This window comes from Apodemus sylvaticus, chromosome 1 (assembly GCF_947179515.1).
Source record: "Apodemus sylvaticus chromosome 1, mApoSyl1.1, whole genome shotgun sequence".
Classification (NCBI taxonomy): Eukaryota; Metazoa; Chordata; class Mammalia; order Rodentia; family Muridae; genus Apodemus; species Apodemus sylvaticus.
In genome coordinates, this window is record NC_067472.1 from 138,176,368 (window position 1) to 138,201,027 (window position 24,660).

General features: G+C 39.0%; 1 long non-coding RNA gene across 3 annotated transcripts in view; it reads right to left on the minus strand.

The window, feature by feature from the left end:
* The window catches only part of LOC127667629 (uncharacterized), a 135,860-nt gene that overhangs the window by 39,435 nt on the left and 71,765 nt on the right, over positions 1-24,660 (minus strand). For 2 of the 3 annotated variants that reach the window (XR_007973904.1, XR_007973905.1), the window contains 2 exons: positions 18,743-18,867; positions 11,447-11,551 (listed from right to left, as the gene is read on the minus strand). This is a non-coding gene — a long non-coding RNA (uncharacterized LOC127667629). Of the gene's footprint in view, positions 1-11,446; positions 11,552-12,435; positions 12,585-18,742; positions 18,868-24,660 lie in introns of those variants that run through there. The other variant, XR_007973907.1, reaches the window with a different exon arrangement.

Sequence of the window (24,660 nt, forward strand, 5' to 3'; positions counted from 1 at the left end):
GTCCAGGGATTGTACCACCCATTTATATGTGCCCTACCCTCTTGATTCATCTACTCAAGATAATAAACCATGGGTATACCGAGAAGCCCCTCTACCATGTAACTCTAGATTCTGTCAGGTTGACAACTAGTACTAGACATCAGAATAGGTTTGGAGTTTTAGCATACTCCTTCAAATTAATGCATAAAATTGAGTAGTCGTCCATGTAACATCCCAGAATCCATCTTACCAATCATGGGTCTCCATCCCCAGGACCACATACAACTGTGGGTTACATGTTCTCAGGGTCTGCGGGGATCTGAGAAAGAGCTTCTCTTGCCTCTCCTGATGGCACAGTGTAACTAGTGGCCCATGAAGTGGTCTTCATTTGGCAGCCTTCTTGACCAGTCTGTGGCATACCCATTGTGATGATATAATCAAAGTAATATCGTAATGCAAAAGGGGGATATGAAGCTCAAAGAGAGAAAGGGACAACGTCCATTCATGTAGTTACTGTTGACTATTATGAATATGCAGGTATGTGCTGTGGGTGTGTCTTCAATGGGGTGATGCTGGGCTGTGGTAGGCTTTAAGAAGTGTAGCCTATATCACTGACTCTTTGGCCTGCTTACAGGCTCCTATTCCTTTTACCGAGTTGCCTCATCCTACTCTGATGGGAAGATATGTGCCTGGTCTTATTGTGGCTTGTTATATCATATTTGGTTGATATCTCTGGAAGGTCTGCTCTTATCTGAGAGGAGGTGGGGCAGGGATGCATCTTGGGGAGAAAAATGGGGGGCAAAGACTGGAGGAAGGAGAGGGGAAAATGTAGTGAGGATGTAATAAATGAGAAGAATAGAAATCTAAAAGACAAGAAATAGGGCCTAGAGAGACATCAGAATGGTCTCCTTCCCTCATTCTGGCCTCTTGTCTGTCACATGATCCCCCCCTTCTCAAAAGTGCTTCTTTGCTCTGATGACCTGTCTCATGGGTGATGCAGCCAGGAGCTCTCAATAGAGCTGGTGCTAAGATGTCTGGATTCCTCTAATACTGAGCTTAATAGAAAAAAAAAAAAACTTGCTTATTTCATTATAGGAAGAGAAAATGAATTAACATAGTAGTTAACTGGTGGAGTTTGGATTCAAGGCCACATTTTCCCTGATTCCCAGGCTTACATTCTTGCCTAGGGATCTTATTCTCCAATAACCTGGAGCAGAGGCAGCAAGGACACCTTTAAGGATCTCTTTCATAGTGGAGACTAGAAAGCAATTGCTTCCTTTTGATAGGAATCCCTTCCCCTAGAACCTTTAGTCAGTGAAGAGCAGATACCAGCCCCGAGACTGCTGTATAATCTGAGGGGAGATCTCGCCCCATTGGCTGGGAACCAGGCAAGCTTAGCCCCCCCCCCCCTTACCCCATCCCTGCAGCAAGAAGATTAGCACCTGCCATCTGGCAGCCAGAGGCTCCTCATGCAAGTTGCAGCTCTCACCCCAGGAATCACTCACTGGTCTGTCCTGCACTTTGATGGCTCTATTAATGAAGATGAAAACTCAAGATATGCCAAACAGAGATTAAATGGCAACTTGGTAACATGATTATCTCTGAATTACTAGCTGCATCGAGAACTAGCCAAGTACCTAATCCTGGGGAAGACCTGGTGCTTCGGCAAGCAATGGATGCCACTCTATTAGAGTAGGATTTTACTAAACAACACCCTGGAATGGCTTCTTCTGTCTTAGAAGTGACTCTTCTTTACAGACTTAATTTCTAAATCTGGGCTTAAATGTGCTAGAGACTTCTCTAAGGTTGAATATCTAGTAGAAGCCAAGCTGAGGATAAACCTAGGTCTGTTGTTTTCCAGGGTTGGTGAGGGCTAAAGGAAATGTCATGGTTTGAAATAGGTTGAAGGCAGCTACAGAGAACTTTGAGAAAGTTCCAAGAATTAATTCCTAAGTGGATCACCAGCCCCCAAAAAGAAAATGATGACAATTTCTTCTTTTTTAAGATACAAAATAGGGTTTACTTAATGATGCCGGAGTTTGGGGTTGTTAGTGACTATTGGTAAAATAATAATAATCTGTTAGATAAAATGTCGATGGTGTAGCTGGAGCTGTGTGAGAAAGACTTTGCTTGGCAACTGTGGAATGGAACGTGGAAACACTGGGATCACAATTAGCCCCTGAATGTCTGGGTGCCTTACACAATTTAATCACATGACACCAAGGACTTGGTAGTATGGCACACCTGGTAAAATTGTGTAATGCATAAAATAAAATGTGTGTGGGTGTGTGGGTGTGTGACTGATTCTCAACTTGTATATCATGATCCCATAGTGATTGAATGTTTTAGAGGGGTCTCCTATCAGATATCCATCATATCAGATATTTACATTAGAATTCATTACAGTAGCAAAATTACAGCTATAAGATACCTGTAGAATTACAGCTATGAGTAGCAACAAAAATAATTTTACATTTGGGGGAGCCATCCCAGCACGAGGAACTGTATTAAGAGGTGACAATATTAGGAAGGTTGAGAATCCTGATATAAGTACTTGGTGAGGGCTCCCACACACCCTCCTTTCTCTTGAAATACATTTCCATGCCTATGAGACAGGTAAGCAAATTTTTGGTGTTGAGACTTCTGCTGTGAGATATCCACCCACTCCAATCAGAGGCATGACTGAGATAAGACAGCTTGCATTTCACACCAATGGCAGCTTTCATCATCAGTGAAGTTCTTCACATCCCCTCTCTGGAGAAGCAAAATATATCAGTCTCCCACTCTCCTGGTTACCTGTATCACTATCACCCCAAGACTTGTAAACAATCAGCTGAACCCCACTGTCACTTGGAATCCCTTCGGTCCCACTGTGAATCATTCATGAATGCCTCCATCTTCTGCCTCCTCAACAAAGAAACATTACAGAAATCCCTGTAAACAACAGGTAATTGTAAGTAACTTTTTAAAAAATCCATATAGGAAGATGAATAATCTTCCTTTTTGTTTTCCTCTTTCCAGAATATTCTTTCACTTTGTGATTTGCAATACCTTTTACACCTGTGTTTGGTACAGATAGTTGCTAACTATTTACCAGTTTGAAATGTCCTACAAGATAAATTACTTCTTTTGTAGATGAGAAGGTAGAAAGGAAGGAAGGAAGGAAGGAAGGAAGGAAGGAAGAAAGAAAGAAAGAAAGAAAGAAAGAAAGAAAGAAAGAAAGAAAGAAAGAAAGAAAGAAAGAAAGAAAGAAAGAAAGAAAGAAAGAAACCTTGGTAAGTTTGTAAAATAATGCTTCAGAACCCTGTCTGCTCTGGGTTATAGCTGGCCCACACAGGGCAGGGAAGAGCTAGTTTACTGTTTGAGCAGTTTGTTTAAATCATCTTCTAAGGCATATTTTGTGTCTCCTCTTCACGTTGTCTCAAAACCATGGTTTGGAGAATCACAAACATTCTTTAAGGAAAAAAAATCACATACTCTCTGGGTCAGAAAGGCCTTTCATTTGGGGCTAAAATTTCAAACTCTACCAGTCAGGCAGAACTTGAGACCAATGTTTAGTTACTGAGTTCATGGTTGGAGGTTACAGAAGGCATCACATTGACTAACAGAAGGAACCTGCCCATTTCGCAGACTTCTCTTGCTTTTACCTTAACCTCTTCATCTATTTCTCTTACAGTTTCAATGTCAGCCTCTCCTAAACACACAACAACACACCACTTCTGGCAAGGCACCTATGGATTAGCCATCAGAAACTGTGTCTATACTTTCTGTTCTCACTCTACACCTCTCAGAAGGACCTTGTCTAGATGGAACATGAGAACAAGCACTGAGTTCAGACACTCAATTTACAGCCAAAGTGGTTGGTAGAATATCAATAATTCCTTACAGGATGATTGGCTGACAAGACATAATGATTTGTGTGTGTGTGTGTGTGTGTGTGTGTGTGTGTGTGTGTGTGTGTGTGTAAAAGCCAGATACACAGGCAGACAGACAGACAGACAGACAGACAGACAGACAATGTGTGTGTTTTAGAGATTTAGAAATTACAATGTCAGCATACTGTGGTTAGACTTCTAAACCTCCCATCCTAAAAGGGAAATTGTTTTCTGGTTTTGTCCAATGAAACCAACTATAACTGTTCCCACACAATAAATTACTATATATGCATTATTTTTTTCTATAACATCTCTTTCTAATATGTGATTCTTCTTAAATTACATATTTTAATATAATATCAAAGTAATAAGAATAAAATGTAAAAAATGGAGCTTGTTAAGTGATGAAATGCTTAAGAAAGGCTTCGGGTGGCTTTTCCACACTTCTATTCATGATACAAATTCTGTTTGGATGAGTTTTTTTTAATTTTACCTTTAAAATTAGCTGGCACAAGATATGTGCCAAGATCCTAAGGCAGGAGATTACTAGTAGATGCAAACACGAGGCATCCAAAATGGAAAATTCTATTGAATATGCAATCACATCTATACTTCATAGAAAAGAAGACACAGATATATCTAATGCCAGCTTTTAAGACCAACTCAGCCTAAAATGTTGGGAACCAAACTAATTAATGAAAAAGATAAAAAGCACCAAGCCTGTTCATTTTGAGTCTCTGTTCAACAGACTCTTGAACATCATCTTAATGTCATCAGCTTAAATGTCCATCTACATTCTAAAGAAAACTGTCTTAACTCTCCTCAACTGTGTTGAAAACTACAATAAGAGCTACTCAGAGTTGCTAAGGAAAACAATGAAAATGCTATACACCACATTTGTTCAAATGACAGTCAAGGACTGAACTCAATATGGAGAGGAGCTAGATGAGCAAGAGGCATGGTGACACTTCAGGATCCCATGTCACATTTTCATAATGCTCCCCAGAAAGCCATGTTACATCTTGGAAAAACATTCATTGTCAAGAACTATTACACATTACTACTGACTCTCAGACTCATAAAGAATCTGGAAGTAGTTTGGAGTTATAGCTTTTAATAATTTTGTCTTGTTTTATTTGATGGTAATTGTTTTGCTTTGGTTTAGAGAGGGTCTCCTCTGTCCCAAGCCTTAACTCATGAAGAGTTGAGAATGAACTTGAACTAGTTGAGAATGACCTTGAACTTCTAGTTTCCTGCTCCCACCTCATGAGCATGGCAATTGCAGGCATGTACAAGTATACTGCTTTTATGTCCTTCTGGGGATTGAACTAGGAACCACGCATGCCTGGCAACTGCTTGGCCATCTGAGCCATATCCCTATCCCAAGAGCCCAGTTTCAGTAGAAATGTTAAGTAAGCCAACACTTGTTGATAGTGCTATAAACAAACATAGTATCTAAAAGAATATTAACATTACACTTAGCTTTCATTACTGCCTCTGTGTGTGTATGTATGTACACATACATCTAGACTTGTGCTAGTACAATTTTTTTATCTACAAGTAATCCAGTGCACAGAATTCTTCCCTGAGAAGCTACTCTGTTTTGTTTTCACATGAGGCACTACACACATTTCTATAGTTGTGAACAACTACGTTTGATTAAATCTGTCAGATTTATCTTTTCAGCACGAGGGAAGAAATATGTGTTTCTCTAGAAAGGAAATCAATATGTCTATGTGATAGATGTAGACTAGAAGGCTGGATTCTGTCTCTTTAAATGATAAAACAGAAATGGCAGGGCAGCTCCCACCATTGGCCGCTGACATCACTGCTGTGTGAAGCAAAGCCCTGTTTAAATCTTATAATCTATGTTTATAGGATAGACTTACAGTCACTGACCTAATAGCCATCATTCCGACTTAAGTAACAGAGTCCTGTGTCTGAGATGCCCATGATTTGCTTTGTTTAAATTTTCTTAACAGAATCTTTTAGACAGAGCTCTACACTGTTGCTCTCCTGTAGTCAAAGATGACTCTCCTAATTAGAGGAAAGGTGTCAGGCTTTCAAGGCTCCAGGAGTAGACTCGAGAATCCACTTTCTCAAGCTAAACCAAGGGAAAATACTTTAAAGTAACTTTCGAGCTATGCCAGACAGGGAGGAAGCAGAAAGCATCCTTAGAATAGGGTCAAAGGCTGCCTGTGACAAAAACCAAACCAGAAAGCTGCTCCCTGCTCTGACACCACTGGAATCCTACAGGATTCCTAGGGACTCAAATAGAGCTGTGCTCACTAGGAAAGAAAATGCCTCCCCCTTGATGAGGTTAGAAGATATTTTTCACTCAGAGATGGTACACCCTGCAGATAAGTGTCCAGCTAAGACAGCTGAGAAAATCAGGAGTCACAGATATCTTCCCAGCATTTGTATGTGTGCCTCTGGGATTACCACCAGCAAAACCATTCTACTGACCTATAAAATAGTGACTGCAGCTATAGGCTCATGAGGGAGCCTAAAATTACCAGGAGGTCTTGTCCCATGGGTGAAATCCATCAGCATTTGAGAAGGCTATTTGCAACCAATTTAAACAATCATATTCTCTAAGTAAGGTTACAAAATTACCTTTAAATATATATATATATTTTGCTCTTTGACCAAGGATGGAATAAACAGCATCTACTGATGTAGTACAAATGTGTGTCCCTATATTAACACCATGCTAATTAAAACTCTCAGGTGCACTGTCCTCACAGCACCTAGTGACATCCCTGTCAGTGCTTCTTATTTACCACTTCTCTCTTCAGCTGCACCCTACAAGTAAAAAAAAGTATAATGGTGAACATTTTAAAAGATATTTCTCAACCATTTGTTAGTATGTTCAGGGCCTGTGAAATCTCAAGCCAGAAAAAAAAATCTCAGCATGAAGAGAGGAGTTGGATAGAGGAGATGTGGGAATTGATATATCCTAGAAGAGGGAGAGTTAAGGGTATGGTTGTTGGTAGATTGACAATGTTCCAATGGATGGACATTTGTAGGCAAATATATGGACAGCAGACATTGAACTCTCTCTCTCTCTCTCTCTCTCTCTCTCTCTCTCTCTCTGTGTGTGTGTGTGTGTGTGTGTGTGTGTGTGTGTGTGTTTAGGGAGGGAGGCAAAAGTGGATCTTATAGGAACTGAAGGATGAATATGTTAAAAATACATTATAAGAATTCCTCAAAGCATTTTTAAAAGAGAAACATTCTTAAAAACCAGGAAATCAATCAATAAACCCAGAGACCTACAGTCTTGGCCTATGTTAGATTATTCCATTCCCAACCCCATGTCTACCCTTGATTCCTTCAAACCACTGAAATCTCCAAGCTGCAAGAAACCTGAATTTTAACACCCATTAACCACCATCACCAAAATTACAACCAACCAGAAAATCTGTCCATTATTTATACATATTATAATTAACTAATTTGTATATATACAGCTAGCTGTAATGGTTAGAATACACTCTTGTATACTAGTAATAAACCTTATCTAGTGGTCCTATAACATGCTTACATTATACATATGCCAATGGGTGTAGTTTGCTAATATGGCCATGTATTGCTTAATAATAAAACATTACCTTAATAGTGTGCTGTTAGCAGAGAAATTGAGTGGGTGCCTAACTAGACGTCTCACCCCTATTGACTAGTACTCATGGATACTGAAAGGTACTCTGCATGCTCCCAGAAAAGAAAGATAAGTCATCAATATCTCCCAGGTCCATCAACCTGCAACCTACAACAGTGACCTGCCTGCAAGTCAAACTAGTGCAGTAGTGGCACAAACATTATGGAAGTAACCAATGAATTTGTGATTCAATTTAAGGCCCTCTCCATGATATGGAGCCCATATCTGATACTGATAGGGAGGCCAAGAACTTGAGCCTAATAGGTCATGGGTCTAGAGGAAAGCCTAATCCTATTATTCTGCAAAAGAACATAATAATTAAATGGCTCTTAATGACATTTTGTTATACCTATAGATCAATGCCTCACCCAGCTTACATCAGAGAAGGAGCTTTTTGAAAACAAACACAGAGACCCATAAGTAGAAAAAATGCAGAGAGCGAGAAACTTTGGAGCACTGAGTTCTAAATGGAATGTCTTCAGCAAAGCCATTGCCTTAAGGATCAGGGATCTACAAGGAAGAGGCAGTGGATAGATTCTAAGAGCCAGAGGTGGTAGGTGACTCCAAAGAAACAGTGTGCTTTCCAGGTACAAAAGGATTGATGCACATATAAACTCACAGAGATTGTGGCAGCACATACAAGGCCTGCTTAGGTTCTAGGTAGATGGGGTCCTAGCACTGAGAGGGAAATTGGGAATGGGCTCCAACCCTTAAGCTAGGAGCCATCTGCAATTGATACTTACTACTAAAAGAAAACATAAACCAGTAGCATAGTTGTTTAGTGACCATATCCAAATTTTATGCCCAGTTCATAACTGTATGCTTATACTTCACGCAACTGGTAGCCCAGGTTCATTTACAGCATCTAGCAAACCCAGAAGTCATGCTTTGTGTTATAATGTGAGGACAGCTATGATGTCACTAGATCATGGGAACTTTTCAGCTCAATTTGAATCTTAGGGGACCATGGTCATCCATCTGGTCTGACATTGTTATGGGGGGTAATGGCAATCTTAGGGGACCATGGTCATCCACCTGATCTGACATTGTTATGGGGGGTAATGGCAATCTTAGGGGACCATGGTCATCCACCTGGTCTGGCATTGTTATGGGGGGTATGGCTGTCCTCTGCTTATAGCTCCCTACTGAAATTAGTTATAAGGCTTCTCACTACCTTTAGGAGCTACATTTCCAAGTACTTTTAATAACTTCCTTTTTTGGTGATATAGAGTTTATATAGCACTGAAACTTAATTCTTAAAAGACTATAGCATCATCTATCGAGTATTGTGGTCTGATGCCCTTCACTGAGAGACTTTGAACTTACCATCGCTCTGCAATAGTGGATCTGTTCATGCTTCCCCTCTGTTTTTTTTTAAATAACTTTAAGCATTTATGTTTCTACTCAGAATTCATCCAGTGCTTCTTTATTTTTACAATTATGTCTAGAGAGTTGCATGTACTATCCAACATAAAGGTTCTTATTTTCTCTTTACCTGGGATTATATTTTCCATATTAATGTGGTATTTATTTTAGTTTCTTTCTCTTTCTCCTTAATCAAGCTCTACCGGGTTATATGTAGTTCATTAACTCTTTCAGAAAATCCAATTTTAATTTTGCTTCTTTTTACGTTTGCCTTCTAGTCTTAACTAGTGTCTTTGTTAATTTCATCATCAACATTCCTGCTTTATTTGGTTATCTTTAAATTTGCAGTGGGCATTTAAAAATATTATTTTATTTTTAAATTAATTGTGTGTATATGTCTGTGTCTTGGGGTGGGGTGTGCATTTCCCCAGGCCCTGTGGGGACAAGATCATCAGATTTCCTGGAACTGGAGTTACAGAGGGTTGTTGGCTCTGGGTGCTGGGAACCAAATCCCAGTCTTTTACAAGAAAGAGCAGCCAGGGCTCTTACCTCTAAACTAGTTCCCCAGACACTAATTTATAACTTGAATTTTCTTCTTTGATCCAAGGATTCTTTAAAAGCATACTTCTTATCTTTATGAAATATTTGTCAGATTTTTATATGCATCTCTAGTTTTACTGGAGCATGATCAGAAATTCATCCTATAAAAGTTCTGCTCTTAATTTTTTATTTAGGTTTTTATGCATATCAAAGTACCTATTAACTTCTACAAATGCTTCATGAATACAAGGTAATAATCTTAATTCTCTGTGTAGTGATGTGTACACAGGCTTGCATATACTTATGTCTTGTATGTAGCCCAGTGAATTGACCATTGTGCTCAAATTCAGTAAGTCCATGTTCACCAAGGTTTGCTTAGTCTCTCCAGTTCAGAAAATGGCTGATGAAATAATCCCAACAGAATTATAATCAGTTATTATTGTTCTTGTCACGTAACTTTTCATATTGGGTTGCCATATTATTCAATATTCTGTGATTACCAAACATCCTTAATGAGTTATTCCTTTTACCATAATAGCATGGCTTTTGTAAACATTTTAAAAGAATTAGAATCTATGTCCAGGTTCTTTTGAATTGGAATGTTTCTTGCTTCACTTTTGTCATCGGGCACAATCATGGAGGAAACTTTTCTCCAATGCTTCTTCCTCACATTTCATTTTGTCACAGCTATGAATCTAGTGCATAGAGCTAAATTCTGTTTTCAACCCAATCTGACATTTCTTTGGAAATATATCTGTTCACATTAAATATAATGACTATTTCATTTCTCCAACCTATCATCCCATTTCTACTCCCTTCATATTTTTCTACTGTTTTTACTGGTTGGTTGGTTATTTTGCTATTCTTTTATTCTGTCTGGCAATTTGACAGAAGAATCATTTTGGCTTGTTCTCCCTCCATTAGCTATTAAAGTTAATTTCCACTCCCCTTATCAGAACAATAATTAGCAAATGACTTTACTTTTACAGCACCTGCTTCCATATCCCCCTACATCCCTACAGATCTCATAACCTTTAACTCCAAAAAAGCAGTCTTGTGTCCAGTAATCTACCCTTGCTCTAGAACTCTGAATTCTCATCACAGTTCATGGTTTCTACTCCTGTAGGTGTTCATTTATTTAGGTCTCATGAAAATGTCTTGTGGTGTTTCTACCATATATGTAGCAGACACTATTAATTCTCACCTACTCCAAATCATTTTCCTTTGAACTGAATAAGTCTATTAGTATTTACATAGTTCTTTGTCGTCAAATCTTTTCTCATGAGACTTTTTATTGTACTACTTTTAGTTTTCGTTGCATGTGGTTTTACTGTCTTTTTGTAAAGTCATACCCAAGTATAAAATCTATCTAACATCCCTACTCACTAATCCCGTGTCTCCATCAGAAAACAGCACTGGTTTAGGGGTATCGGGGCTTAAGGGGGAAGTTTTGGCCTTTGGTTTGGTTTAGGGATTCTGAAAACTTCACATTTAGATCTGGTTTCCTTGGTATCCTGAGATGGGAATTTGCCTGCAGGGGTTGCACTGAGTGGCGCTCTTGGGATTGTTGCCCATAAGGGGTGAGCGAGCAAGACCATGCAGAGGGAAGTGCAGGGCTGACATACAGCATTCCCGATGCCACAGTTGGTCTCATGGCAGCTGGGTTTGAAATGCTGGGACAAGAAGTCTAGTCCTTGGCACCCCCTTATCAGTGAGTATCATTGAACATGGATGATGGTAGCTAGGTCATCCTAGATGGTGTAGCAACTGAAAGAGGAGACCCTGCAGGAAATCCAGTGTCACTTTCGCTTCCTGAGCATGTCTGGTTCTGTGTTTTTATTTAGTTTTGATAAATTTGTAGCCTAAATCCTGTCTCAGATTCAACTCTTCTTACCAGAAAACTACTGTATCACAGTTCAGAGATCGCTACTTTAACTTAGGTTTTGAATTGCTTCTGCTGTTTCTCCATTTTTCTCTGAGCCCATTTAGGCCAGTTAAACTTCCAGAATCCATGTTCCTAATCACTTACCTTACCCTCCTAGGTCTTGGTGGCTGTGGTACATTGTGCTTCCATCTATTTCCTCTTCCAGATATGTAAATCATTTGCCAGTGTGAATTATATCTTCTGATTCACCTGGTAGATATAATAATTCAGAGATTAGTATTTTGGGACTTAAAGATCTTCGTGGTGTTGTAATGTTTCTATTAGTGTCTCATTCACCCCTCTCTCTCCCTCTCCCTTTCCTTCTCCCCCCCCCCTCCTTGTGGGTACTCCCTCAGGGTCATAGCCTTTGGTGTCTGAGTCATAGTAAAGAAGTTGTAGTATCTCCTGAAGTTCCTTGAGAGTCAACTCTTTGGTTTGAAACTTGGGAAGACTTAAAGTGATATAAGGAACAGAAGGGTGTGCCCCTATCACTATATGCTGAAGCACTGGAATGGCAGACGCGAAACCTAAACTTCCAGAGGCAGAAGCCCATCAGGTTTCAAGCTGCCTCATCCAGGGCAGCTGTAGTTAGGAGAAGCAGATGGTCCTTACAGTATCACATTATGATAAAAACATGAAAGCTCTTCCTGCAAGGTCACAAAATATATTGCCTTCTCCAAGCCTTGAAATGAGATTCATTTTCTCTGTCCTTGGTCCTTCAGCCCTCCCTTAACATACAGGACCTACATCACCATCAAATTCACTCTTCCCTTGGTAACTATGATGATCCAAGCTTGAATGGTCTGGGAGGCAGGAAGAGACAGTGGTATTCAGTCACCAGGAATAATAGTCTAATTTCCATTTACAAGTAAGTTGTCCTGGCTTGATTTTCAAAAGGTGAGTTTCTTGCAATCAGCAATCATGTTTTCTATGATTCTAATTTTTCCTTTGTGGCTATCACATACGGTCCAGTGCATTCATTGTAGCTATTCATTTACTAGGTACAAGCCTTGGCAACATCAATCTCATGATCTTTTTTTTTTTGGCTTTTGATTTGGTTTTGTCGAGACAGGGTTTCTCTGTGTAGCCCTGGCTGTCCTGGAACTCACTCTGTAGACCAGGCTGGCCTCCAACTCAGAAATCCGCCTGCCTCTGCCTCCCAGAGTACTGGGATTACAGGCGTGTGCCACCACCACCCGGCCAATCTCATAATCTTAATTTACACATGTCATCATCCCCATGGCTGAAAAAAAATCATATTACAAATGGCTGGAATTCTTTTAGCAATTTTCTTCCAAGTATCTAATTCAGGGAAATGCATGTACAACTTAACTTTCAAGAATTAAATGCTGAATAGAGACAGAGATAAGAAGCCAAAATGTGACACTGAATGTAATCAAGATGGGTCTGAAACTTCACCCATTTCCCCACTTACTAATTAAATGATTCCTGTTCTTCAACTCTCCATTTCTTCACCAATAAGATATGTTTTAAAACTTCTTATCTTCATAAAATAGTCAATAGTCTTAAATGAGATAACACATCAATGTACCTGACAAAATAAAAGCTCATAACTATGAGCTAACAGCATTATTTTTAATTGCATTTCTTGGTTGCCAAGTTATGTGTATTTATTTTTAGGGCATAGTGTTATAATTCAATAAATTAAAAATATGTGATGATTAAATCAAGGTAATTACCATTCCCATCTCCTCAAATATTATCACATTATATGTTGAACACCTTTAATTATTTTCTTCTAGTCACAAGCATTATTGGTATTATAAACATCTAAAGCATAAGCAGAACATCTAAAACATATGCAGAACATTTCCATAAGAAAGGAAAGGGAAACAAACCAGGAGAAAGACAAGGAAGTAGAACCTCAGTCCTGAATCTTAATCTAGTGACCTTGAAGATTCTAAGTATCAAAGATGTTTTTAATCCTTCCACAATAATTCCATTTCTACAGGCTGGGCTTTTAATTGCTTCTCTTTGGCTAAATTCTATTACCCCAAACCTCTTTGAAAATTAATTTTCCCATCCAGTCACAGTGGAGAGAGCTAAAGAAGTTGTGTATGTGTAGGAACAATCTGGATCAGGCAGTAACACAGCCCCTCGCTGGTGTTCTAGTGTCCTTTGTTGAAATTCTTCTTCTTTGAAGGTCATTTGTCAACTTCATGACATGCCTTTGCAGGTTCCAACAGAAGGAACCATAACTCCATCCCTTTCCATCTTGACCACAGACCTCTCAGAGAGCATGTGAATTCTAGATAATCATGCTCTAACCCCATTTTTGTCACTGACAAACCATGAGGCCTCAGGCAAGCTGTTGGTCTCTCTAGGGCATTTATTATTAATTGGGGGTTTGGGATTTTTTTCGTTAATTGTTATTTTATTAGTAGTAAAAGGGAATTTGTACTAGCAAACATTTATATAACACAATTTTAAGTATAGCCATAAGAGATAGGTCAGATGGAACATAATAATTAACTAAATGGTTAATTAATTCAGGAAAATGTTTTAAGGTTCTTGTTTGCCTTATAGTTAATTCTATGCATCTGTGATCTGGTGCTTACCATTATTCTTATAAATACTTGTGTCAGGTGCTACTACCATCATCTTCATCATCATCTTCCTTTTTATGTGTACTCTTATAACATCCTGAGGTACTTTTTCTCTTCTAGTTCCATCAAGAAGTCTTCTTGAATTTCTCAGCACAGGTTTGTTTTTGCTTTTTGTTGTTGTTGTTGTTGTTGTCGTTGTATGTTTACCATCCTTGACTCTCCAAATGGCTCTGTTACCATCCTTCTGTTCTGCATCACTGAATCTTCTAGCCAATTTAATGGGTTCCAACTCTACTCAGGCAAACAATCTCACAAGGACATTACTGGGCATCCCCATCTCTACATCACCTCAGGCCTGGAAGATCAGGGCAAGTCCCAAGTGAAAGGCTGGTCCTCAGATATCTATTCTCTTGTCTCCAAACCTAAGATCTATTCTTTATAACAAACCTATTAAAATATGCATCACAGCATCCAAAAATCTTTTATCCATCTTAAACACTGAACTTACTTGTTTGCAAAGCCCATCACCCAACATTTAAAATATTTATTTAGCTTATATATTAATGTTATTCTCAGTTATAAACATAACTACATTTAGAATCAAAGTATAGTGTGTAAACTGACTTTTAGCAGACAACATGCCTTCTTGACCAACAGTAGTTTTATACTCCAGTACATAAATCTAAATACGTCTGGTAATAAAGGCATGCTTAATGATATGTAAGTAGAAAATGCTGGTTACTGGGCATGTATAGCATAGGATGCTATTCTTATTTTTTTATATTTAAACGTGAGGTACATGGCAAGAATTTGTCATTGCTAAGCCAGGCACAGCCCATGCTGACAAAGGTCTTCCTTATATATACCATGTTAGAAGTTTTGCCTGCATGGCCATTATGGAAATGTCACAGAAGAATGTTTATAAGAAATAAAAGAAATTATATCATTTGAGTAGCATTTTAATGATTAAGAAATCATTCTGAAAACAGTATGGAGAGTATATCTAATAAAGAAATGATGGTAGGTGCTGTCTCAATGTACCAGCCTTCATCCTCAAATTACTAGGGAAAAGATTATGAACATAGGGATGGAGACAGGAAATCAGAGCTGGGCAGGGGTAAGCAGTTAGTACTGAAGAACTTTTGGGTGGTTGGAATGAAGAGGAAAGAGGAAAAGACTCAGCATGGCTAACTTTACGTCCTTGTTTTTATGACTGGATAGACTGTAGTACACTTTCCTAAAACGGAAAATAGATCGGTAGAGGTAGGGGAGGAGGTTATGTGGTATCCCTACATAGCCATACAGTTTTATATTTGTAAGGTTTGCATTATGTATAAGATGCCTTATACATAAACATATACCATATACATATGCCATATACATATCCACATGTTAGATATTAAACACAAGAGCCAGGTAGAGGCTCTGTTGGGTTTTTGTTTTGGGGGGGGGGAGTTGTATCCTAGCCAATGATAAATGGTCAGTGCAATGTGGATAAAAGTCGTTTTTAGATGCATTTATGGGTCTGAAGTGAGAACTATGTTCTAGAAAACAAAGCAATGCCCTTTTAGGCTTTATTGCCCAGAAATTCTTATATATCTTTTAATATTTCTCATGTCCATGTTATATCCAGAAATATGAATATTGTATTCATACCAAAATGGATGCAATTACAAGGATCTCATTAAGACCTGAATGCTATTATTCTTGTTAACAAATATATGCAAGGTAGATTGACTCACAAAAGAGCAAAACCTGCAAGAATGTTTTAAATGTTTATGTTATATTAAATGTTTAAAGTGGTGGAACTGGGGGAAATGAATAAATCATGACACTGGAAGGAACTTTTGACATACTGACATTAGACAGGTGGCTTTCAAATTATGATTTAAATGCTTAGGATGTCAGAACTCATGATATAGGAAGACTAAAAACTGTGTATATGTATATATGTACACATATACATACACACACACATATGTATTAATCAGGGTTCTCTAGAGTCACAGAACTTAAGGAACATCTCTATATATTAAGGAAATTTATTGTAATGACTTACAGTCTGTAGTCCAACTAACCCAACAATGGGCAGCTGTGAATGGAAAATTCAAAAGTCTAGTATTTACTCAGTCCATGAGACAAGTTGTTTCACCTGGTCCTCTGAATAAGCTAAAATCCCAAAGCAATTAAGTTCCAACAGATGTGCTGGCAAGTAAAGCGTGAGTTTTCCTTCTTCCAATGTCCATAGGTAGGCCTCCAGCAGAAGGTGTGGCTCAGATTAAAGGTACACCACACTGTGCTGGATTTGGAACTTGCTTTATCCCAGGTTGATCTTGAACTCAGAGATTTGCTTGCTTCAGGCTCCTGAGATTAAAGGTGTGTACTACCTTGCCTGGGCCTAAGTTTTTCATGGCCACTATGTCTCAATATCTTCATGTCAAGATTCAAGTCAGAAGCTTGGGTCTTCCAGCCTCAAGATCTGGATCACAGATGTGCCCTCCATTTCTGGATTGTAGTTCATGCCAGATATAGTCAACTTGGCAATCAGGAATAGTCATCATAACATATATACATGTATACATGAATATATAGATACCTAGATAAGTAGATATATAGATACATGAATATATACATGTATACACAAATATACATACATATACACAAAATATATATGTACATATATGTTTATATCTATATACACTTATATATGCCGTTGGAGTTTGATATGTATGCATATATGTATAAAATAACTAAAAACATAAAAATGAGTATATACATTCAATATACAGTAAACAGTATTTTATACATTATATATAAACAGTATATATACATATACATGTCTACACGTATATATACATATACAACATATATACATGTACATGTGTATATACATATACATAAATGTATATGTATTGTGTATTACATATATACATATATGTATGTATATGTTCACCGTTATATATGTATATACATACACTGTTTAATGTGTGAATATATATATATATATATATATACACTCATTTTTATATTTTTAGTTTACTTTATGTATACATATATATCAAACTCCAAAGGTGATTATGGCATAAAAATGAGAGGCAATGAGAAGAATGGAGACTGTATAAAAATATGGATAGGCCTTCCAAAAAAATCTTATAAGTGTCTCTGCTAGTTAGAGAACTTGGAAGAAATCTTCCTTGTCTAAAAAAATAAAGCACTACCTGCCTGTCCCTTTAAGGATTCTCATGTACAAATCAAATACAGATGGCCCATTACATTTATGACCTCACTGTCAATTACTCTAGATGAAGCATGCATTAATTATTGAAATGCTTTCATAGTATACAAGGTTTTAGTGGTTAGGAAGCTATAGATAATTTCAACTTTCTGATTAGAAGCTGGTCTAAGCAATTTTATTTATGAGAATTCATTTCTTCAATGTAATAAAAACTACAAATCCAGTAGGATATTTCCTTTTCTAGTTAACAAAGCCAAACAGCACTGATCCTGGCCTCTGTCCTTGGAAGTCAGAGCATTACTTCCTACTAACTTCATTAGCATGGCACACAACACATAAACTCTGTCCAAACCTATTACAGGATGGACAAGGAGACTCAGGCGGTAAGGACATCTGCCAGCAAGCCTGGAAACCTGAGTTCAATCCCCCGGACTCACATGGTGGAAAGAAAAAACCTAGTTCCTGCGAAGTTGTCCTTTGACCTCAATAATCTCACTGTGATGTATACACATCCCGCGCGCGCGCGCGCACACACACACACACACACACACACACAGAAAAGAAATGAAAATAGTCACATCAAATATTGGCATTATTTGGTATTTATGGGAGGAAAGTGGAAGTAATCTTTGGAATTCTTGTTTTCAGTGGATATGGTATATTCATAAACTATCTTGTTTTGCAAACAATTTAAAGAAAGACTAAACTTGGCTGAAGCTTCAAATGGCTGCATCTGCTTCAATTCAAGCTAGTAAGTATTTTATATGTAACAGCCCACAGACTGGGGATGTTTAACATGGGACTTGGTTTCTGTTGTTGGTATTGATTGGGTTGCTTGTCTGGCAGGGCCCATTAACTATTGATGCTAAAGAACAATGGGAAGATCCCAATGAACCCATACCTTCCAAGAACCATGCAGAGAAACAGTGCAAAGCATTAGAAAAGGCTTGGGCATTTCAGTCATTCTGGAAGAAAGCTATTCACTCAACAAATACAAAACAAGTACCTACTAAGTGCCAGGAACTGTTTTAGGCATCTTTTGTACTTTGGGCATAAAAAATAAAGATCTCTTGTTGCTGTAGTGTATGATTCTAGCAAGCTGACTCCATGAATCCCTTAGCAGTGGGGAAGAGAGCTCTCGGGTGAGATAACTAGCCGAGGATTTCCCAGAGACGGGAAAGAAGTCCAGGACAACCTCAGCCCCCTTTCCTCCAGTCCCATGGACTTAAGTCAGTGTATTTCAATTGGTCTCTTCATTTCTAACTCACCTGTCTATTAATTTGCATCCTTAAGAGTTTATATTTAATTGGCTGGATGGTTCAGTGGTTAGGAGCACTCGGTGCTCTCTATTATGGGGGACCTTCCTCAGCTAGAACCCACAGGGTAGTTCACAGCCATCTATAACTCTTGTTCCAGGGCACTTAACACCTTCTTCTAGCCTCTCTAGACACGGCACATATATGGTGCACATACCTTCATACAGGCAAAATACATACATAAAATAAATATAAATATAAAAAGTTTATATGTAATCACAGGACCCTGACCTTTTCCTTTGCTTATTTGTTTGCTTAGAGACAGGGTTTCTTGGTTTCATACCTACTAGGTGCCAGGAACTGCTGTGGTCCTCCTGCAGGGCACCAGCAGTAGAGGCGTGTGCCACCGTGTCCAAGCAGCTAGACCGCTTTTCTGTAGAGGTCTTCATCTTTTTAAAAGGAAAACTTCTTAAAAGACGAATCAATAAAAGATTAGTTGTATTTCTCTTCCAAGAAATTTACTATAGAAAACCAACAACAACAAAACACACACACACACACACACACACACACAAAGAAAGGCTAGCAAAGAAAGGCTCAGATGAGACAAGCTTCGTAAGACTGCTGCTTTCCCAGCCCAAAAGGACCAAGTGGCCTGCAAACAAGAGGCAAGTCTGTGCTGTCACAGATTTGTCTCTGGCCAAACGAAAACACGGGTGGGAAATTATTACCATAGCCAGGCACAAACACAAAGTGATACCATTTGCGATGGGCTTGCACAACCCAGAGGTGAAAAACTCCCACAGACCTCCAAGGCAACTAGAGATGGAGAAATGGAGAACCATGCAAGAAGATGAAAGTGCAGCCTGTGCTTCAAGAACAGGTGACCAGACAGAGAGCAAGGCCATGTGTCACTCCCTCCGGTAGACACTTATGAGACACTCTACTAATAGGGGAAAGCCATGGCTAAATAATATTAATTAGCTGAATAACATAGAAGTAATCTAGGATATTATTTTTTACTGATTTAAAAAGCTTTTTAGTGTTGTTTATAAAGCAACTCCACAGCAACAAAATGTTATATGCTTAGCATTTTACACTTTTAAAGGTGTTTTAAGGGCCACAAAGATAACTCATCAGGTAACAGGTGCTCGCAAATGAGTCCGAACAACTTAATTTGATCCCTAGAACTCATGGTTGAAAGAAAGAGCAGATACCTACAATGCATCCTCTGACCTCAACATCTGCACTAAAATACGTGTGGAAAGAGGATGGGATGGCACTCCAAAGCTCAGGAATACAGAACAATCCAGGACTTAAGTCCATTCATAAAACGAATTTGAAACATATTTTGAGGGGCTGGAGAGTTGGCTCAATGATTGAAAACACTTGTCTTGTTCTTGCAAAGGGCCCACATTCAATTCCCCCACCCACATGGAGACTTACCACTTCCACAGGCACCAAGCATGCATGGGGTACACAAACATATATGCAGATAAAACATTCATACACACAAAATAATGAAATAAAATCTAGGGAGACAAGAAAGGAAGATCTACTTTTTTAAAAGAAAGAAACACAGTCTCATAAGAAGATCAGGGATATGTTGGTGGACACACTGGTATGGAGATGCTACCAGGTTAAGCATGAGCATGTCAGAGCAGAAAATGAACTCTGCAGCAGTATACAAGGGAGATACAGTACATAGAGGAAAATGTCATTAATTTTATGTCAGATGGAGAAAATGTCTAACTGCTTACACATAAAATTGACTGTAAAACTAAGTGGAAATGATATTATGGTAAATTGTGCGTGTGTGTGTGTGTGTGTGTGTGATGGCTTCTGCAAGTGGAGGTTCAAGGATTCAAATAGCAAGTATTTTCCACATCTTTTATTTGAGACAGTGACTTTCATTGTATCTGAAACTCATTGATTTCTCTAGGCTAGCCATCTAATGAGCTATCTTCTCCCCTCTGTCCCCTCCCCTCTACCTCCTCCCCCAAGGCTAGAACTACAGGCATGTGTTTCCATGCCTGTTTGTTTGTTTGTTTTGTTTTTGTGCAGCTTTGGGAGATCTGAACTCAGATCCTCATGTTTGCATTTTACTGACTTATCTCTGTGGTCCCAATCCTGCAGTTTCTAATTCTGTAGTTTCTTATGAGTATGTACAATACTATTACTTTGAATTCTTAGGTAAATATTGTGTTTACTGTCTTAGTGTTTCCCTTGCTGTGAAGAGATACAATGACCAAGACAACTCTTACAAAGGACAGCATTTAATTGGGGCTGGCTTACAGGTTCAGAATTCAGTCCATTATCATCAAGGTAGGAGTATGGCAGTGTCCAGGCCCACACTGCTACAGAAGAAGCTGAGAGTTCTGCATCTTAATCTGACTGCAGCAAGGAGAAGACTGGCTGTCCCCCAGTGAGCTAGGAGGAGGGTCTCAAAACCTGCCCCCACAGTGACACACTTCCTCCAACAAGGCCACGCCTACTCCAACAAGGCCACGCCTCCCAATAGTGCCACTCCCTGGGCCAACCATATTCAAACCACCACAATTACTGATTCAAAAACTTATAACACTGGTTTTTAACAAGCCATAGTCTGAAATCAATGTGTGGCTCAAGGAACAAGAACACCATCAAAGAGCCTCTTAGCAATGCTGTCTCAGGATCGAGCCCAGAAATAGTGAATCAGAACGCTAGCAAGAGCTCCTGAGTCCCTGAGCACCTACCACTTTAAAAGCCTGGCTTACATCATCTCTTCCTAGCTACTCGCTCACCCTAGAAAGCAAGAAGTGAGTAGACAAGGCATCCTTAAGAACCATGAACAATCTAAATGTTTCTACTCCTACCCACTGTTTCCTCCTCAATCTATGTCTCCATCAGCCTCCACTATGGAATGGCAAAAGATCCCATTCTAAACAGCTCCTAAATTTTGCCAAGGTTCACAATCTAATTCAGTAGGCTATAAGGTATTCCATCTGTTTCCAACATTTACCTTTAAAACGTGTGTAAGTACAGCAGTATTTGCATAGCCCTTAGTTTCCAGTCATTTCCCTAAGTCACAGTTCTCCAGGGATGAGTAAAATACTTTGGTCACCTCATCTGCTAGTTGTCCTCACTCTCTCATCACAAGATGAGCCTGCCCATGTCAGGAGATACATTTCCAGCAGCAGAAACCCCTATGGTGAGTTCTGCTACAGTGCAGAAGCTTTGAGCATTCTTATGTTTGCTTTTAGGAAAACAGGGATAATTCCTAAGTTTTTCATCCTGGACTTCTTGTTAGTGAGAGCTGTGGCAGTGCAAGTTCTTTCAGCTTCTCTCCACTGCCAATGGAATTCTTCTTCTGTTCAACTCTCAGTGTGCAACCAGGAGCATTAGGACAGGGTAAGGCTTGGATTCCACCATCCATCCAATAGTAGAAGATTAAAAGAAACCTTAAAAAGTAAATAACTCACAAACTCATGGTCTGTGTACATAGAAGCAGTTCTCAAATAGAAGTTTGCTTCTTAGCTTTCCTTAAGACCACATTGGAATGTGTTAGTCTCCACCCCCTTAAGTTAATTAGAATCTGGGAAGGAGGAACTGAAAAGAAATAAAGTTGGCAGAGAGAAGGAAGGGGAGCTGTGATGAGTGAATGATATGCACACATGTGGAAATATCATGGTGAAACACATTAATCTGTACAGCTAATACGTGTTAATAGATGTAATAATTTAAAGAAAAATGTTTCCCAATATGATCATAAGCTTCATGGCATGTTAACATCCATAATAATGTCTCAATAGTACCTGGTTAAAAGTGTGCAATCAATCTACTCTTGGACATATAGTTGGCTTCTGATTTTCATCACTAGAAATAAACTCTAAAAACTGAGTTTGAGAAAGAGTCTAGAGATTTGTTTCAAATCCTTGACAGTTATCTTCAACAAAGCCATCCTGGTCATGGCAGAATTGCATTATTAACTTTCCTTAAGGTGCTTGTAAAAGTATCTATGAGTCACAAGAAAGAACAGACAAAAAGTGTGCAAAGGAAATTGGGTAAAACCAATTTTTCTTATCTGAAAAACCAACTGACAGGGTGTGTTGATGTGCTGGGAGTGTCGCTGTCAGCACTGAATTTAGACACAACATATTCTAAAGAGATTATGGATGTGGTCATTTCACTGCTCCTACACGTAATGAGTTATGATGCTAGAATCACATACTTTCTGACCAAGTGACCATACTAGAGCAGAATAGAATGGAGTTGCTACCTAATGCCTTAGTTAATGTAACTGGTGGATGACACTCACACATTCTATTTTATCCTGTAGATGTGAAAATACACCCAGCAGTTAGAAACTGCCTAACCTTTATCTAGACTATATGGATGCCAACAATTTTTATTATAATTTGGGTAACAGCTAACAGTTGTATCTTCCACCATGTTCTGACTTGTGCCCTTACCAGCCTAGTAAATGTCTCACCAATTTTACAGATCAGAAAGGCAGTTGAAACCTCCTGGTGTAGCCTTACTTGCAAGGGAAGGGCTGTTCTGAATAAACAGAGAACACTGCAGAGAGATAGAAATGTCAAAGGGATGGCACCATGTAATTTTCCTAAAGGAAAATAAAAACAGAAGAAAGGGGGGATATAAATTACAAAAGATGAATTTGGGAAGAAATCTTAGAGGGTATTAAATGGCAAGAGTCAGGCTATGAAGTAGTCATCCTAAACAATAGCAAATCCAAATGAATATTGGGTCCCATGAATATTGGGTCCAAATGAATATTGGGTCCCAAATGAATATTTGCTTCACCTTTGCCTGGTGAAGCAAAGGAAATACAGAACTTCCAGAGTGGTAGCAATGGCGGGTCTGAAGGAAGTGCAAGGAGGGTGTTAAAAGAGGGACAGAACTTGTACACTAGGTGACTGCTACAAAGAAAGTTGTTTTGGTTTGTTGTTGTTGTTGTTGTTGTTGTTGGGTGTTTTTTGCACGTAGTGCCCAAAACACTCCTCTTCCAGAGTCCTAAATCCTCGGTAGATCATACTTTATAATCAGACTCTTTATCATCAAAACAGTAAAGAAACAAATGTATAGTTCAATGATGGTATGCATGAGACCTTGGGATCAGTTCTAGAAACCAAAAAGAAAAAGAGAGAGATAGAGAGGGAAGGAGGAGGGGAAGGGAGAAGAGAGGAGGGGAAATAAAATGAGGGGGAAGGGAGGGGAAAGAGGGGAGAAGGGAGCAGAGCACAGGAGAGGGATCAATGCACTTCTAGCACATGTCAGATTGAGGCAGGAGGATCAACGTGAGTTTGAGGCCAGCATAACCTATAAAACAAGTCCTGTCTAAAAAAGAGAGGAGGTAAATATGAACATATAGGTCCAGGTATAAACTAGATGGAACATCAGTCTTTTAGTGCTGGCACCATTAGCATTATTGAATGAGAACAAGTCAGTGATATCAACAGTACATACTACAAAGATGAACATATTCTATTTGTTTCTTTTTGACTAAATGCTTCCCCCAATCGCAGGATGTGGTCCAGGACAAGCCAGTTTTCGATCATCTGGCTACATTCCTGTGATTAGTCAGTCAGGTTCCTGACCTCAGCTTGCTCTAGGAAACCCAAAGAGGAAGGCTCTGGCTATGGTCTCCACCTTCGTAGAGAGCCTATCAACAGAAGATGACTTGTGGATTAAACGGAGCTGAAAATGTATGTGAGACTATGGAAAAACTTTCATCTAAAAAAAGACAACTTCTGAGTCATTATTAAATTGGTAGTAAAATATAATGTTATATACTTAGGACTCACAACTTCACATCAAGCACTCATAATGAGTGGACACTGTGTGTGACACATACTGACTTATGAGAAAACTCAAAGAATGTACCTATGTAGAGTGTCTTAGTTAGGGTTTTACTACTGTAAACAGACACCATGACCAAGGCAACTCTTGAAAGAACATGTAATTAGGGCTGGCTTGCAGGTTCAGAGGTTCAGTCCATTATCATCAAGATCTGAGCATGGAATCATCTAGGCAGGCATGGTACAGGAGGATCTGAGAGTTATTCATCTTCATCTGAAGGCTTGCCAATACTGGCTTCCAGACAGCTAGGATGAAGGTCTTAAAGCCCATGCCCACAGTGACACACCTACTCCAACAAGGCTACACCGACTTCAACAGGGCCACACCTCCTAATACTGCTACTCCCTGGGTCTAGCATATACAAACCATTACATAGAGGCTTAGGAAAACACTGTTGTAATA